The sequence below is a fragment of the Podarcis cretensis genome, assembly GCF_951804945.1.
Source record: "Podarcis cretensis genome assembly, chromosome: 7".
NCBI lineage: Eukaryota > Metazoa > Chordata > Lepidosauria > Squamata > Lacertidae > Podarcis > Podarcis cretensis.
Window position 1 is genome coordinate 29,204,505 of NC_137176.1, and position 12,834 is coordinate 29,217,338.

The following is a 12,834-nucleotide window of genomic DNA, read 5'->3' on the forward strand; positions in this document are numbered from 1 at the left end:
GTTTCATAGGGTAGAACCTCTGCTCATGATCATAGCTGTCAACATTTCCCTTATTCCCTTATTCCGAATAGGATTCCTCGCAAGAAAAGGGAAAAGTTGACAGCTATGCTCATGATGGTGGTGGCAGACTCTTCTTTGTCGTTTTGAAAATTGACATTTTTACTAGCAGAGGAAACACATTCAAGATTTTTGTAGTATTTTTTTTGGAAGGGAAGTAGCATACACACACAGAAAATGATGCCTTTCATTTTCATGATGAAATTCTGGATAGATTGCCACCTGCCAAGTATATGATACGTCGCTGTTAAATTATTTTTCATCTCTGCAGCAATGGCTGATTAGCCCTGCAAAAACAAAAACTGTACATGTAGCACAGTTTCATTCAGCATTTATAATCTCTTTCCAACCCCCTCCTCACGTTTGCCATCTTTCGCTTTAACGGGGAATTCAAAAACAAAAACAAAAACGAGACACACTGTAAGCTATTTGTGCAAACGAATAATTATGATTGTCACAGATTTCCAAGTCTAATTAGATATAATAATGTGGGGCTGGGGAGCTTTGTTTACATGTTGCAAAACATGAAAATGTGTGCTCTTTGCCGGGAATTTCTTAACTCATCAATAATAGTTTTGCATGTACCTTTTTTAAAAGCTTTTTTTAAAAAATCAGAATTTATTTTTACAGCTTAATTAGCTGTAAATAAATAAAGATGCTATAAATACCAAGCTTGTAGCAAAATCAGAGGCACATTAAAGATAACGCACTTTGGGGACTTGCAGATCAGTTAGCAAGTCGCTGGAAATTGCAGGGGGAACTGGCAGCTGCTTTGAGTCAGCATAGCAACCCAAAATGCTGTAGGTACAGCAATGTGTGCACTGATCATTTAAAGGCTCACTTTACCTTATTTACATTTTCAGCCCCTTTGGGATTTAAATAGCCCTGCTCTGATTCAGGAAGAAGAAGGAAAACATGCTGTACTAAACAGCTTGCTTGGCCTCTCCTGGCAGTAGAGGAATTTTGCTAGGTTTGCTTGACTGTAAATGAATGACGACTTGTTTACTCATTATGTTTCTTACTTTATGCCCTGGTGATTTTTCTCCTCCGCTTAAGTTTTGGAGACTTAATATCATTTGTTGTCGTTCAACATGGCAAAGGACAGACAACAAATTTCTGGAGCTCAATTCCCCCTGCTTCCTTATCCTCTGGGAACAATATTTATCACGGTCATCTTGGCAGAGAGGAGCACTGGAAAACCACTCTAGTCCTTTCCTTGAAGGACATTGAGTTCAGAGTTTTCCCAGCTCACGTGTGCGCTAAGAAATTTGAGGCATATCATATGAACTTTGGGAAATCACACACTTGTCCAAGGTTTTGCTAGATATTTTAGGCAAGCTCACCTGCTAGGCTTTGAATTTCAAAGCCCTGGTGGCTAACTCACCTCACAGAGAAGTTCATATCGTAGCTCAGTAATAGAGCACATATGTTGTGGCTCAGCTGCAATCCCTGGCACCTCTCGCTAATTTTTTTTATTCCATTCATTTACAAATTTATTATCTACACCAGAGTTTCCCAAACTGGGGTCTCCAGCTGTTTTTAGACTACAGCTCTCATCATCCCTCACTAGCAAAACCAGTGGTCAGGGATGATGGGATTTGTAGTTCAAAAACAGCTGGAGACCCACGTTTGGGAAACACTGATCTATACTTTTATATATATAAAAGAAGCAAGCAGAGTACAAGATATAAGGATAAAATCAACAAAGAAAACCCCCAAAAGCATCATAAAACATTATGTTAAACCAATCAGGCTGGAGTTGGATGTGGGTGGCTAGTGGTGGGGTAGAAATTTGATTTAAAGAGGGACCTGCCAAATTTGCATTTTCTGAATCAATATGCATACCGAAATACAGGCACCCTTCAAAATTTGCACTTCTCCAAATTTTGTGGTGCTGTTCTCCAAGCAAATTATGTCGAGAAAAAATGCATATCTTTTGGGGAAATGAGCATTAAAAAAAACCGTAGTGAAAATAACACACCTACAAAAATGTATGAGGAAATGACTTGCAAGAATATGTACCTTACTCAGAAAGGCATGCAAAAATGTGCTTTGTACCAAGATGCTGACCAGTTTTAATCACACGCACACCCAAATGGCGGCAGAAGTGCGGAGAACTGAATTACAAATTGTGAAACCGAGAAAACAAGAGAACTGAGATTGCAGACACCGAGTTGACCCCAAGATTGGCGAGGCCGGCGCTTGTTGCACATCTGTGACACATCTTCCAGTGGCATGCAGGCCAGACCGGTGTGGTCTAGTGGAAGGCTGCAACAGTCTGTGTGGTGTCTCGAGTTGCTGTGCAGGTTGTGTGCAACCTCGCACTAGGCTGCGCTGGTCCCCACAGTGTCTCCTGACACTGCACAGGCGGGCACAGCCTTCTGTTGATGCTGCACTGCGCTCGGCTTGGTGGTTGGGCTTCCTCTGCCCTCTCAATATTCAGAGTGCTGAGACTCCTGCTAAGGAATGCACTGGGCACTTGGGTTGCGAACGTGATCCGTGCGGGAGGCATGTTCTCAACCCGCAGCGTTTGCAACCCACAGTGCCACGTCTGTGCATGCGCGGGTTGCGATTAGGTGCTTCTGTGCATGCACAACCGCTGAAACCCGGAAGTAACCCCTTCTGGTACTTCCAGGGATCGGCGCGTCCGTAACCTGAAAAAACACAACCTGAAGCATCTGTAATCTGAGGTATGACTGTATTGAGGGAGCTGATGACACCTCTGCCCCCTGGAGTTGCCACACTTGACTGAGATGGATAGATCAGTCCACTCCCAATCAGAAGTAGATCATGCTATGGGCAGACTATCCAAAAGACCATGTGTGAGGGTGCAAGGAGTAGCCGTTTTTTAAACATTCATACGCCCAGAACTTTGTTCAGCAACTAAACAATGTAAACTAGATTGTAAGTTGGGTAGACCGCTGGCAGATTGTCACCTTGTATTTGATACATTGGAACTTGATACATTGTGACGGCACCATCAGGACCACCATGTTGAATGATTGCACACACATGCACAGCTACATCCATTTTTCCATGCTGGGGACACCTGCTTTTTGCACTTCTGGTGCTCCGCAGTGTGTCTAGCAACAGGGAAAACCTGGTTTGTTGTTGGGCTAAGAAACAATGCTGCTTAATCAGGTGTGGAGTGCTGGCTTATTACTTTTGCCAGCAGCTTGGCTTTTCCTTGAATTGCATAGTTTTGTAAGAATTCAAATGCCATTGCAATACTGCTGAAGAAGCTTTCTGAGATGTGTGCCTGACCATAACACCGTGTCTCCAGGGGACTCAGTGAATGGCAGCAAACAAGAGGCACTTTTCTCTCCTTCTCGGGAGAAAAATAATCAACTGACTGCCGAATGTGTCCTTGCTTGGAAACGTAACAGAAACCTACTCCGATAACAGGGGATACTGCATATAATAAAAAGTCTTAGTGACGGTACAGTTACAGCTTTTAGTTCACATCAGTCTTCTAAAGTAATCGAGCACAGCAAAATTGTTTGAATGACTGCAGTATAGTCCTGAGAGATCTGCTTTGGCTCCCAGTACATTTCCGAGCACAATTCAAAGTGTTGGTGCTATATACCTGAAGGAGCGTCTCCACCCCCATCGTCCAACCTGGACACTGAGGTCCAGCGCTGAGGGCCTTCTGGAGGTTCCCTCACTGCAAGAAGCGAAGTTACAGGGAACCAGGCAGAGGGCCTTCTCGGTAGTGGCACCCGCCCGGTGGAATGCCCTCTCATCAGATGTCAAAGAAATAAACAACTATATGACATTTAGAAGACATCTGAAGGCAGCCCTGTTTAGGGAAGTTTTTAACGACTGATGTAACCTTATGTTGGAAGCCGCCCAGAGCGGCTGGGGAAACCCAGCCAGATTGGTGGGGTAGAAATAATAAATTATTATTATTATAGTAAGTAGTTGCGCACACATTGAGGGATTGTTGTTTTTTTACCTGTGCAATTTTGTAGATGCCACACTGGATTTGATATCTTCTTTTTAAATAATTATTCATCACCCAAAGTGTTTTAACTTAAAATACTTCCAGCACATCAGTATGCGCTCATATGAATTATTGCTAAGTCGCAGAAGTACCAGTGGCAAAATACCCACAGCTGACATTTGTGTGCCAGTGTGTGGTTATAGAAGACATTCCCTGGTGAAATTTAATGACGGCGCACACCATTCAGCTATGGAATCAGCAACAGAAATTCTCCTCGGGTGGACCAAGCCAGGTAGATGTGCCGTTGCTCAAGTTTTATGGCATTACGGCAATCATAAACTCCAAACAATTTTTTCTTCTTTGCAGTTCCATACAGCAACTGGCTCAAGGCAAAAGAAATCTGGCATGTAGAGCATCTTTAACTACTAATGGAAACTCTGAGCAACATGGAACTCACACAAATTATCCCATTTGGATGCCAGAAACTCAGCAATGAAAGCCGCATTTAAATGGCTGAGACTGCCATTCCAAATGCATTTGCTCACACATAGCAGTCCCTGGTGCCAGGCGGGCGAAAGCCGATTGCCTGGTGGGGCAGAGCTGCTATGCCAGCTTCCCAGCAGGTGGGGTGCTGTTGTATACCAGGAAGGGGAGGGGCAAAGGGGAGGCAGAGCTCAGAGCTCAGATGGAACCAATCTGGTTCTCCTGCCAATACATTTGCAGCCTACCAGCCTTTCCACAACGTTGGCTTTCCCTGCCTCCCTAAAGTAACAATCTTTAATGTGATAAATGGATATTAGAAACTCATTTGCCCTCGTGTATGATAACATGGGAGAGCATGAGACTCAACCCACTGAAAGTAATAGACTGGTATTAACTATGTTCATTATTTTTTTGGGTCCACTCAGAGTAGGACTAAAATGCCTACAAGCCAATGAGAGTGGAGACCACTTTTTTTTAAAAAAAAAATCTCCAACATGCAAGGTGGTGACCATTGCCTATAATCCGTAAGAGGTGGATATGTACTGGTGGAAACATGGTGAGCTTAAAAGCATGTTGATCTACAGGTGAGATATAACAAAGAGAGACAGACTGCCAGGCACTGTTGAAGGCAGATGATAAGATGTACAGCACAATTATTAAGAAAGGAGTGGTGGCATGAAAAGAAATCTTACAGAACTGAGTGCATAAATATGGAGCAATCTCAAGTTGTCATGCTGTCTGTTGTTTAGCCAGCTGCCAACAAATCCAAACTTAGTCTCTTGCTCTGGCTCACATTGCAGTCAACTGATATTTTCACATACAGTGTTTATCAGTGTATGGCAGTATATTGCTATTTACACCTTGCCCTTGTCCCCTGACTAATGAAACTCTGAATGAGTAATATTTTCTGACTTTTATTTAGCTTTCTTAGTCCCCATCAGCAAAACAGCAAGGACTATCAACACTCTTGTCAAGTCTTAAGACACTGGCCAGATATTCCGATACCATTCAGATGCTGATGGACTCCAACTCCCATCATCCCTGACCACTGGCCCTACTGACTAGGCTGATGGGAGTTTTAGTCCAAGAGCATCTGCAGGGCACTACATTGGCTACCCTGTCATTAGGGAAGCCTACACTGATAGTTCTACTTACAGAAATCTGATAGGAAACCCATAACAGTTGAATATATATATTTAAATGTACATTTTCTCTCTCTCTTGAAATTCATATTAGGATACATTTGGATTACAGAGAACTGCGTCACAACATTTGGAGAAATGGAAAATCCCATACAGTGGTACCTCGGGTTAAGAACTTAATTCGTTCTGGAGGTCTGTTCTTAACCTGAAACTGTTCTTAACCTGAGACACCACTTTAGCTAATGGGGCCTCCCGCTGTTGCTGCACCACCGCCACACGATTTCTGTTCTCATCCTGAAGCAAAGTTCTTAACTTGAGGTACTATTTCTGGGATAGCAGAGTCTGTAACCTGAAGCGTCTGTAACCTGAAGCATATGTAACCTGAAGTGTCTGTAACCTGAAGCGCCTGTAACCCGAGGTACCACTGTGGTTCTGATCTGCAAGTTTTTTGTTTCAATTTATTTTTATTTTATTTAATCATATTCTTCACGTTATTCATGATATTATGTCCTGATCTTGCCAATATCAAATTCCTTCAGCATTTCTACATTTTCTGTCCTGGTCCAGCTGTTTAGCCCACCAGTAGGTCAAGGGAATTATGCTGGGGTCCCAAGGGCATGGTGGGAGCAGCAGGGATTGGAAAGGGTTATGTTATTATTGGGGGTGGGGGAGTGTGATCAGCTGCAGGTGGAAATCTATAGTTTTCACTATTTGCAAAATGGATGATTCAAATCAATGTTTTGTAAGGCAATGGTATGAATGTGAAGTTTTTTTTTACTGTATGTTGAATGTTAGGATGCTGAACAAAAGAACTGTATAGAGAAACTCTATACGAATCCAAGATTCACACAGAGATTATTATACAGCGCCTTCTCAGTAGTGGCTCCCACCCTGTGGAATGCCCTCCCATCAGATGTCAAGGAGATACGTAACTATATAATCTTTAGAAGACATCTGAAGGCAGCCCTGTATAGAGAGGTTTTTAATGTTTAATGTTTTATTGTGTTTTTTGTATAGGCTGGAACAGTGGCGTAGCGTGGGTTGTCAGCACCCGGGGCAAGGCAAGTAATTTGCGCCCCCTAACCCGGGGCAAGGCAAGTAATTTGCACCCCCTAACCCGGGGCAAAGCAAGTAATTTGCGCTCCTAACCCCTAACCTGCCGCCGCTGCCAGCTTCTTCTTGCTGCTGCCTGAGCTGGTCGGGTGTGGTTCTCTCCCGCGCTCAGCGCAGCGCTGGGCGGCCGCTGCACTGTCCCTCCCCCAGATAGTCCCTCCCTCGCTCTCTCTCCGCTCCGCACCGCAACGCACGCCTGGCACCCTCCCCCTCCACAGTGGCGACCCGGCAGCTCGGATCGGATTTGCACAGCCAGCACTGCAGTGAGAGAGAGTGAGTGAGCCAGGTAGGGGCAGAGAGCTGCGAGTGCGCCCCCCCAAATGTTGCGCCCGGTGCGGCTGCCCCCCCTGCACCCCCTACGCTACGCCACTGGGCTGGAAGCCGCCCAGTGTGGCTGGGGCAAAGCAGTCAAGTGGGTTGGGTACTATTATTATTATTATTATTATTATTATTATTACTATTAGGCAACCCCCAAATTAGATGGTAGTTGATAGTAGCATTGTACCAAGTGGCTTCCATTATTGAGCTATGTGGTCCTCTCCCTTTCCTTTTTTGTTGTTTCCATGTTGCAAACAGCTTGAAAAGATTCTGCTGTGGAATTGTTGAGTCATTGGAAACAATTGTTGTGACTGGCAGTCTCATCCGATGGCTTCCTTGAAGTTGGCTTTGGGTCAAGCAAAAGCACGCCGGCCGCAAAACCACATGTCCCTGATGCCATATGAAGGGAATCAACGAGTCTTCCCAGTTCTAACTAGGTGCAATCATTTTATTGCTTCATAAACTCACTACTCAGTGTTTAGCAAAGAGAGCACCAACTCTGTAATTACTTTGGTTCATGTCGAGTCTATTCGATGGGATCCTGTTTATCCATTTCTGTGGTTGGTTACAAGCCATGGGGTAAAGGTAAAGCATTTTTTCTCTTCGTCTTTGGTGCTGCTTTAACCTGTTCTTTGCGAACTTGTATAGGAGAGTCTAAGACAATTCTTGCTTTACAGGATCTGTGTAGAACTGAGCTTTGAAAGAGGCTGCCACTCCTGAGCTTTAAAAAGAGACATATATCTGATCCCACACGCAGATGTACATCATGTTCCTCACAGGTATGTGCACATCTTGTACTCGGGTATTACGCAATTCTTTTTATTTGTGTTTCCTTGGCTTTATTTATGGATTCCAACGTTCTGCTTCCTTATCTTGCATTTCACTCATGGCGAGGAAAAAATGTCGACAAGAAGCACGTGCGTCAGGGAAGGGGTAAGGGAGTTGAGTGACACAGGTGAGAAAGCCATGAGAGAAAGATGGGTGACAGCGTCAGAGAGACGTGAAAAAGCAGCCTGTGTGAGAGAGGGCAGCTGGCAAGGGAAGATGGGAGAGGTGGTGAAGAGACAGACAAACACACCAAACAGAAAGAGATTAGTTACAGACAGAGGTGACAGACGGACGTACCCACAGATAGAGACTAGTGATGCCACTGCAATTACCTGGTTTTGATTGCAAAATTGTCCAGCCTTGTGCTATGCTTTGCTCCAAAAATGAGCACCGTATACCCTGAAAATTATTGTCTGTTTTGGATCGTAAACAGGGATGGCGGAACTCGTCACCCTCCCTTCCTGGTGCTGCAGTACCAGGCTCCCAGACCATGGGAAACAAAGTTTTCCTAGGGCACCTGAGCTCTGGAAATGATATGCCCTGGGGTTTTTTTGCACCTGGAATTCCTACTTGACAGCAACTGGGGAAGGAAAAATGGCCCTGATTTCTGATCAGGGTCACTTTCCTATGTGTTCATTCCGAATGAATGAACCTCTTTAATGATCTCTTCCTCATCTGGGATTATCTCCTCCTTATTTTCATACTTAGCTTGCTCTGGCAATTTAATTTGCACTTACTAGTGCCATCATTTCCATTTCACAGATGGGAAAAATGGAGGCTCAGCTGCCACCTTATCCAAGACAATTTATGAAGCCCATAGCTTGGATGGGGTTGAAGTGCAGTATTCTGCCCCCTGGATCTGAGTACCGCCCACTTCAAGGTCTTAAAGGTCTGACACCCAGTATTAGAGGCTCACAACAAAGTGAGAGATCTGCACCTGCATTTTTCTGCATTAATCTGTGGGTTAAAAATCCAAATGAAAATTCATATTTAAATCCATATTTATATAGCCGCAAATATTTCTATGCATTTCTAAACAATTTTTTTTATCCTGACACATAAACACGTATGCATGCTGGTATGTTTTTGAGCCTAGAATGATTGAATCGCCACATCCTGAGACATTTGCAGTCCAAAGGGAACCAGTGTGGTATTGTGTGCTAGAAAAAGATGGGAGAGAAAGAGAGACTGGGCATATATTGTGTCTGTTGCTGGCAGATGGGCGAGAAGGGATGTATGCTTTAGCATTTACCTGCCATAGAATTGGCTACAGGCCTCTAGAGCTTATAATGTTGTGTTTATGGTTGTAATGATAAACTATTAACATAATGCTTGAAAGTGTTACCAAAGAATACCTTCATCCTGTATCAGACCCTCCAAGTGTCCCTATTTTCCAGGGATATCCCTGATTTAGGGAAGCCATTCCGCTTTCTGATTTGATCCCATAATGTCCTACTTTTCATTGGAGAAATGTTGGAGGGTATGGAGTTATCTGACCCCAGAGCCATCTGAACACAATCCTGTATAGGGAATTCATTTTTTATTAATATTTAATGTTTTATTATGTTTTTATACATGTTAGGAGCTGCACAGAGTGGCTGAGGCAACCCAGTAAGATGTGTGGGGTATAAATAGCAAAAATATCATTATGGAATGGGACATCCCTATTTTCATCGGACAAATGTAAGGAGGGTATGCTGTATTACAAGGGTCCGAGGGCCTCATTCTTATGAGGCCAAATCTCTGAGCAGGTCCAAATTATATTCATGAAGTTGGTGCTTTTTTGAACAACAGCAATGCACACAAACACACAGAGAGAGAGGGGGGGGGAGGGAATGAATGAAGGTATCTACAAATGCCTGGTTTACATTCAAACTTTTGTTGTCATGCAACTACTTCGATTCATTCTCTGCAGTAAAAAAACCCTGGAATTATAACAGCATATTGGACTGCTATAGAGATGGATCCAATTGCAACCTGAATCTCTCTTGTGAGCATCAGCAATATTTGAGCAAGAAGACCATTCCTGCTAATTTTGCTACTTGACTGTTCTATATCACCGGGATAGGGAGCATATTATGCCTGCCTTCTTCGGTAGTTCTCTTCTTCGGTAATACTCATTTCTTGCAGCGCTAGACAAGATGCTAAATTTATATCATTTGTCTCCAGCTAGTGGGTCATGACCTGCAAGGAGGTCACGTCACATCCTGGCCTGAGATGTGCTGCATTAGCAGTGCTATAACCACGTTGAAATGGAAAAGATGGGGCTTTTTTAAGGAAAGAAAAGGAAAGAGGAGGGGCATCAGGACAAAAAGGAACACACACAATCAAAATAAACCAAAGTGGATTCCATGGTTGCAGAATAGATTAAAGCAAGGTATCCCAGGGCTCAGCTCGACTGATAAAGAAAAGGTGATTTATACGCTGTGTATGTGCGTTATAACATTGTGACCCACCAAATGGCGATGTGGAGTCCCGTTTTTCTCTATCTGTTTTCCCTGTTTAAATTTACAATACTTTAAAATGAAATGTTTCTTTGATGTGTCTAGATCCAGGCCCAGACTTCCTCTGAGGGATTTTCCAGTTGGCATGGCTAGTGCTCCTATCAAGTGCCTGGTCTTGCTACAGAATGGTAAGATGGGAAGGACCACTGATGTGAGTGCTTCAAGATGGCTCTCCAGTGCAGAGGAGACTGTGTTCCCAGGAGGTCCTCTGTGTTCCCAGGAGTGATTGACAATGAAGCCAGCTAGTGTGCAAGTGGTACAAGGTAATAAATACACTACCCCGTGGCAGGGGTAGTAATGATAATAATAATATACCGGTAATAATAATTTATTATTTATACCCCACCCATCTGGCTGGGTTTCCCCAGCCACTCTGGGTGGCTTCCAATTGAATATTAAAAACAACACAGCATCAGACATTAAAAACTTCCCTAAACAGGGCCACCTTCAGTTGTCTTTTAAAAGTAAAATAGTTGTTTATTGCCTTGACATCTGCTGGGAGGGCGTTCCACAGGGCAGGCACCACTACTGAGAAGGCCCTCTGCCTGGTTCCCTGTAACCTCACTTCTCGCAGCGAGGGAACAGCCAGAAGGCCCTCAGTGCTGGACCTCAGTGTCCGGGATGAATGATGGAGGTGGAGACGCTCCTTCAGGTATACATAAGTAAGCTTATGTCTTTACTACTTTTGTAGCTGTCCAGAAGAGCTCTTCAGAGTGGTCAAGGGTCACAGCCAGGAGTATCAGCTGAGGCCCACTGTGAAAAATTTGCCTTTGGAGGATAAAGTCACTTGTTTTCACTCTGAGTTTGATGTCACAGTTGGCTCAGTTTCAGCTGAGGCATCCAGAGCTCCATCTGGCCATGTTGTTTTACTGAGGGCTGAGGATGTACAGTAGATGAAGTGCTTGAATGAGTGTGGACTGCTGCTTGCTTTCTCAACCCTTAGCCAGTTTGAATCTTAAAGTTACTTGAAAAAGAGATGGAAAGAAGATAAAGTCCCTACCAGAGAGGAATGAAAGGTTAAGCTGATGGACTGTGCTGAAATGGCAAAGCTGACTGGAAAACTCGGGAACCAAGAAGACAAAAACTTTTAAAAAATAATGGGAAAATTTATAAGTTATTTAGGAGACCACTGCAAGCAGATGGGAACATTAGCAGGGTTTTACTTTCACTTGTAATGTAACAAATACCATGGATAATATAGATTATGGAATAATATGCAGTTATAAATGTTGAGAATAAGACCTACGGAGGGGGTGGGGGGAAGTCGTGAGATTCAGAGGAATCTCTGTATATGGATATGCATTTGGTTTGTCATAATTTTGTTTGTAAAATCAAATAAAAATTATTTTAAAAAAATTAAAGCTAGTTGAAAAATGTTGATTGGGTGAGTCCAGGGAGTTGGTATATGCCTCATTGTGGGGAGAAGTTGCTTCTCTTGGCTTGAAAGAGAGAGAGGTGCACAAACTTCTATGGAGTATCCTGTGAGGAGAAAAGCTGCCTGGAGTATAATTTGGAAAAGGGAAAGACTGGCTAGAGAAATAAGTACACATTCTGCCCTTCCCTGACTGTACTCCTGCTGTAATGCAATGAGTAGTATAATTCCATACATTATGCCACTCCATGCATGATCCTATCTAGCAAAGTGCTATTTTATGGGAAATAGGCAAGCCTGGGCCTATCGTTAACCTGAGGTTTCTTAAAACATATTTTGGCAATGAAGTGATTTAATGAAACACACAGCATGTGGGTGAGGCTTCAAATTGTTCTCATGTCTCCTCTTTGTCTTAGTGAAGACTGAAAATTGGGGGGAACTCCTGCAGTTTATAAATATTCCCATTGCAACACTGCAATTTTTTTATCATAATAGATTGTTATCACATGGTGAAAAGTAACACCATGTCAATCTGTGTTGGTTTATGTGCATGGTAGAATCCTCGTGGAGAACCTGAAAAGGGAGAGATGCAATTCAAAGGCCACCATTCATGGGAAGAAGGGGGCTAAAAAACCACAGGAAAATGTGGGTGCAATGAGGTTACGTTGGAAGTGACTACAATATGTGAGACCATCCAACATGTTTGCTGCTTACATGGTGGAGAAATTAAGGCCAGGTACCTTAACCTGCTTCTCATTTTTTTTTTTTTTAAATGTGGATCGTTTCCAACACTGCTGTTCCACTCATGCAGCAGACTTCCACAGACCATCCTTCTCTTCTCCTCTTGCCTACGACCCCCTCACACACCTTCAAGATCTGCTCCAAAGAGTTGGGGGACCCTCAGGAGCAGATGCGTATTTATCCTTTTGTATGAGAATTCACAAATAATTCCTCAAGCATTGCTAGGGTTGGCCAACACTTGTCAAAATCAGCACCTGGAAATGAGCAAAGCACTTCCATGAACTCTCACTCACCAATAAGCTGGCGTCTCCTTTGTGAACCAGCTGAAGTTTC

The 12,834-nt window shown here is 43.4% G+C and overlaps 1 long non-coding RNA gene across 1 annotated transcript; it reads left to right on the forward strand.

The window, feature by feature from the left end:
* The first annotated feature begins 7,363 nt into the window (after positions 1–7,363).
* LOC307220933 lies at positions 7,364–11,695 on the forward strand. Its single transcript, XR_013841157.1, has 4 exons — positions 7,364–7,641; positions 7,734–7,835; positions 10,434–10,651; positions 11,080–11,695. It is a non-coding gene; the product is annotated as an uncharacterized lncRNA (long non-coding RNA).
* The last annotated feature ends 1,139 nt before the right edge of the window (positions 11,696–12,834 follow it).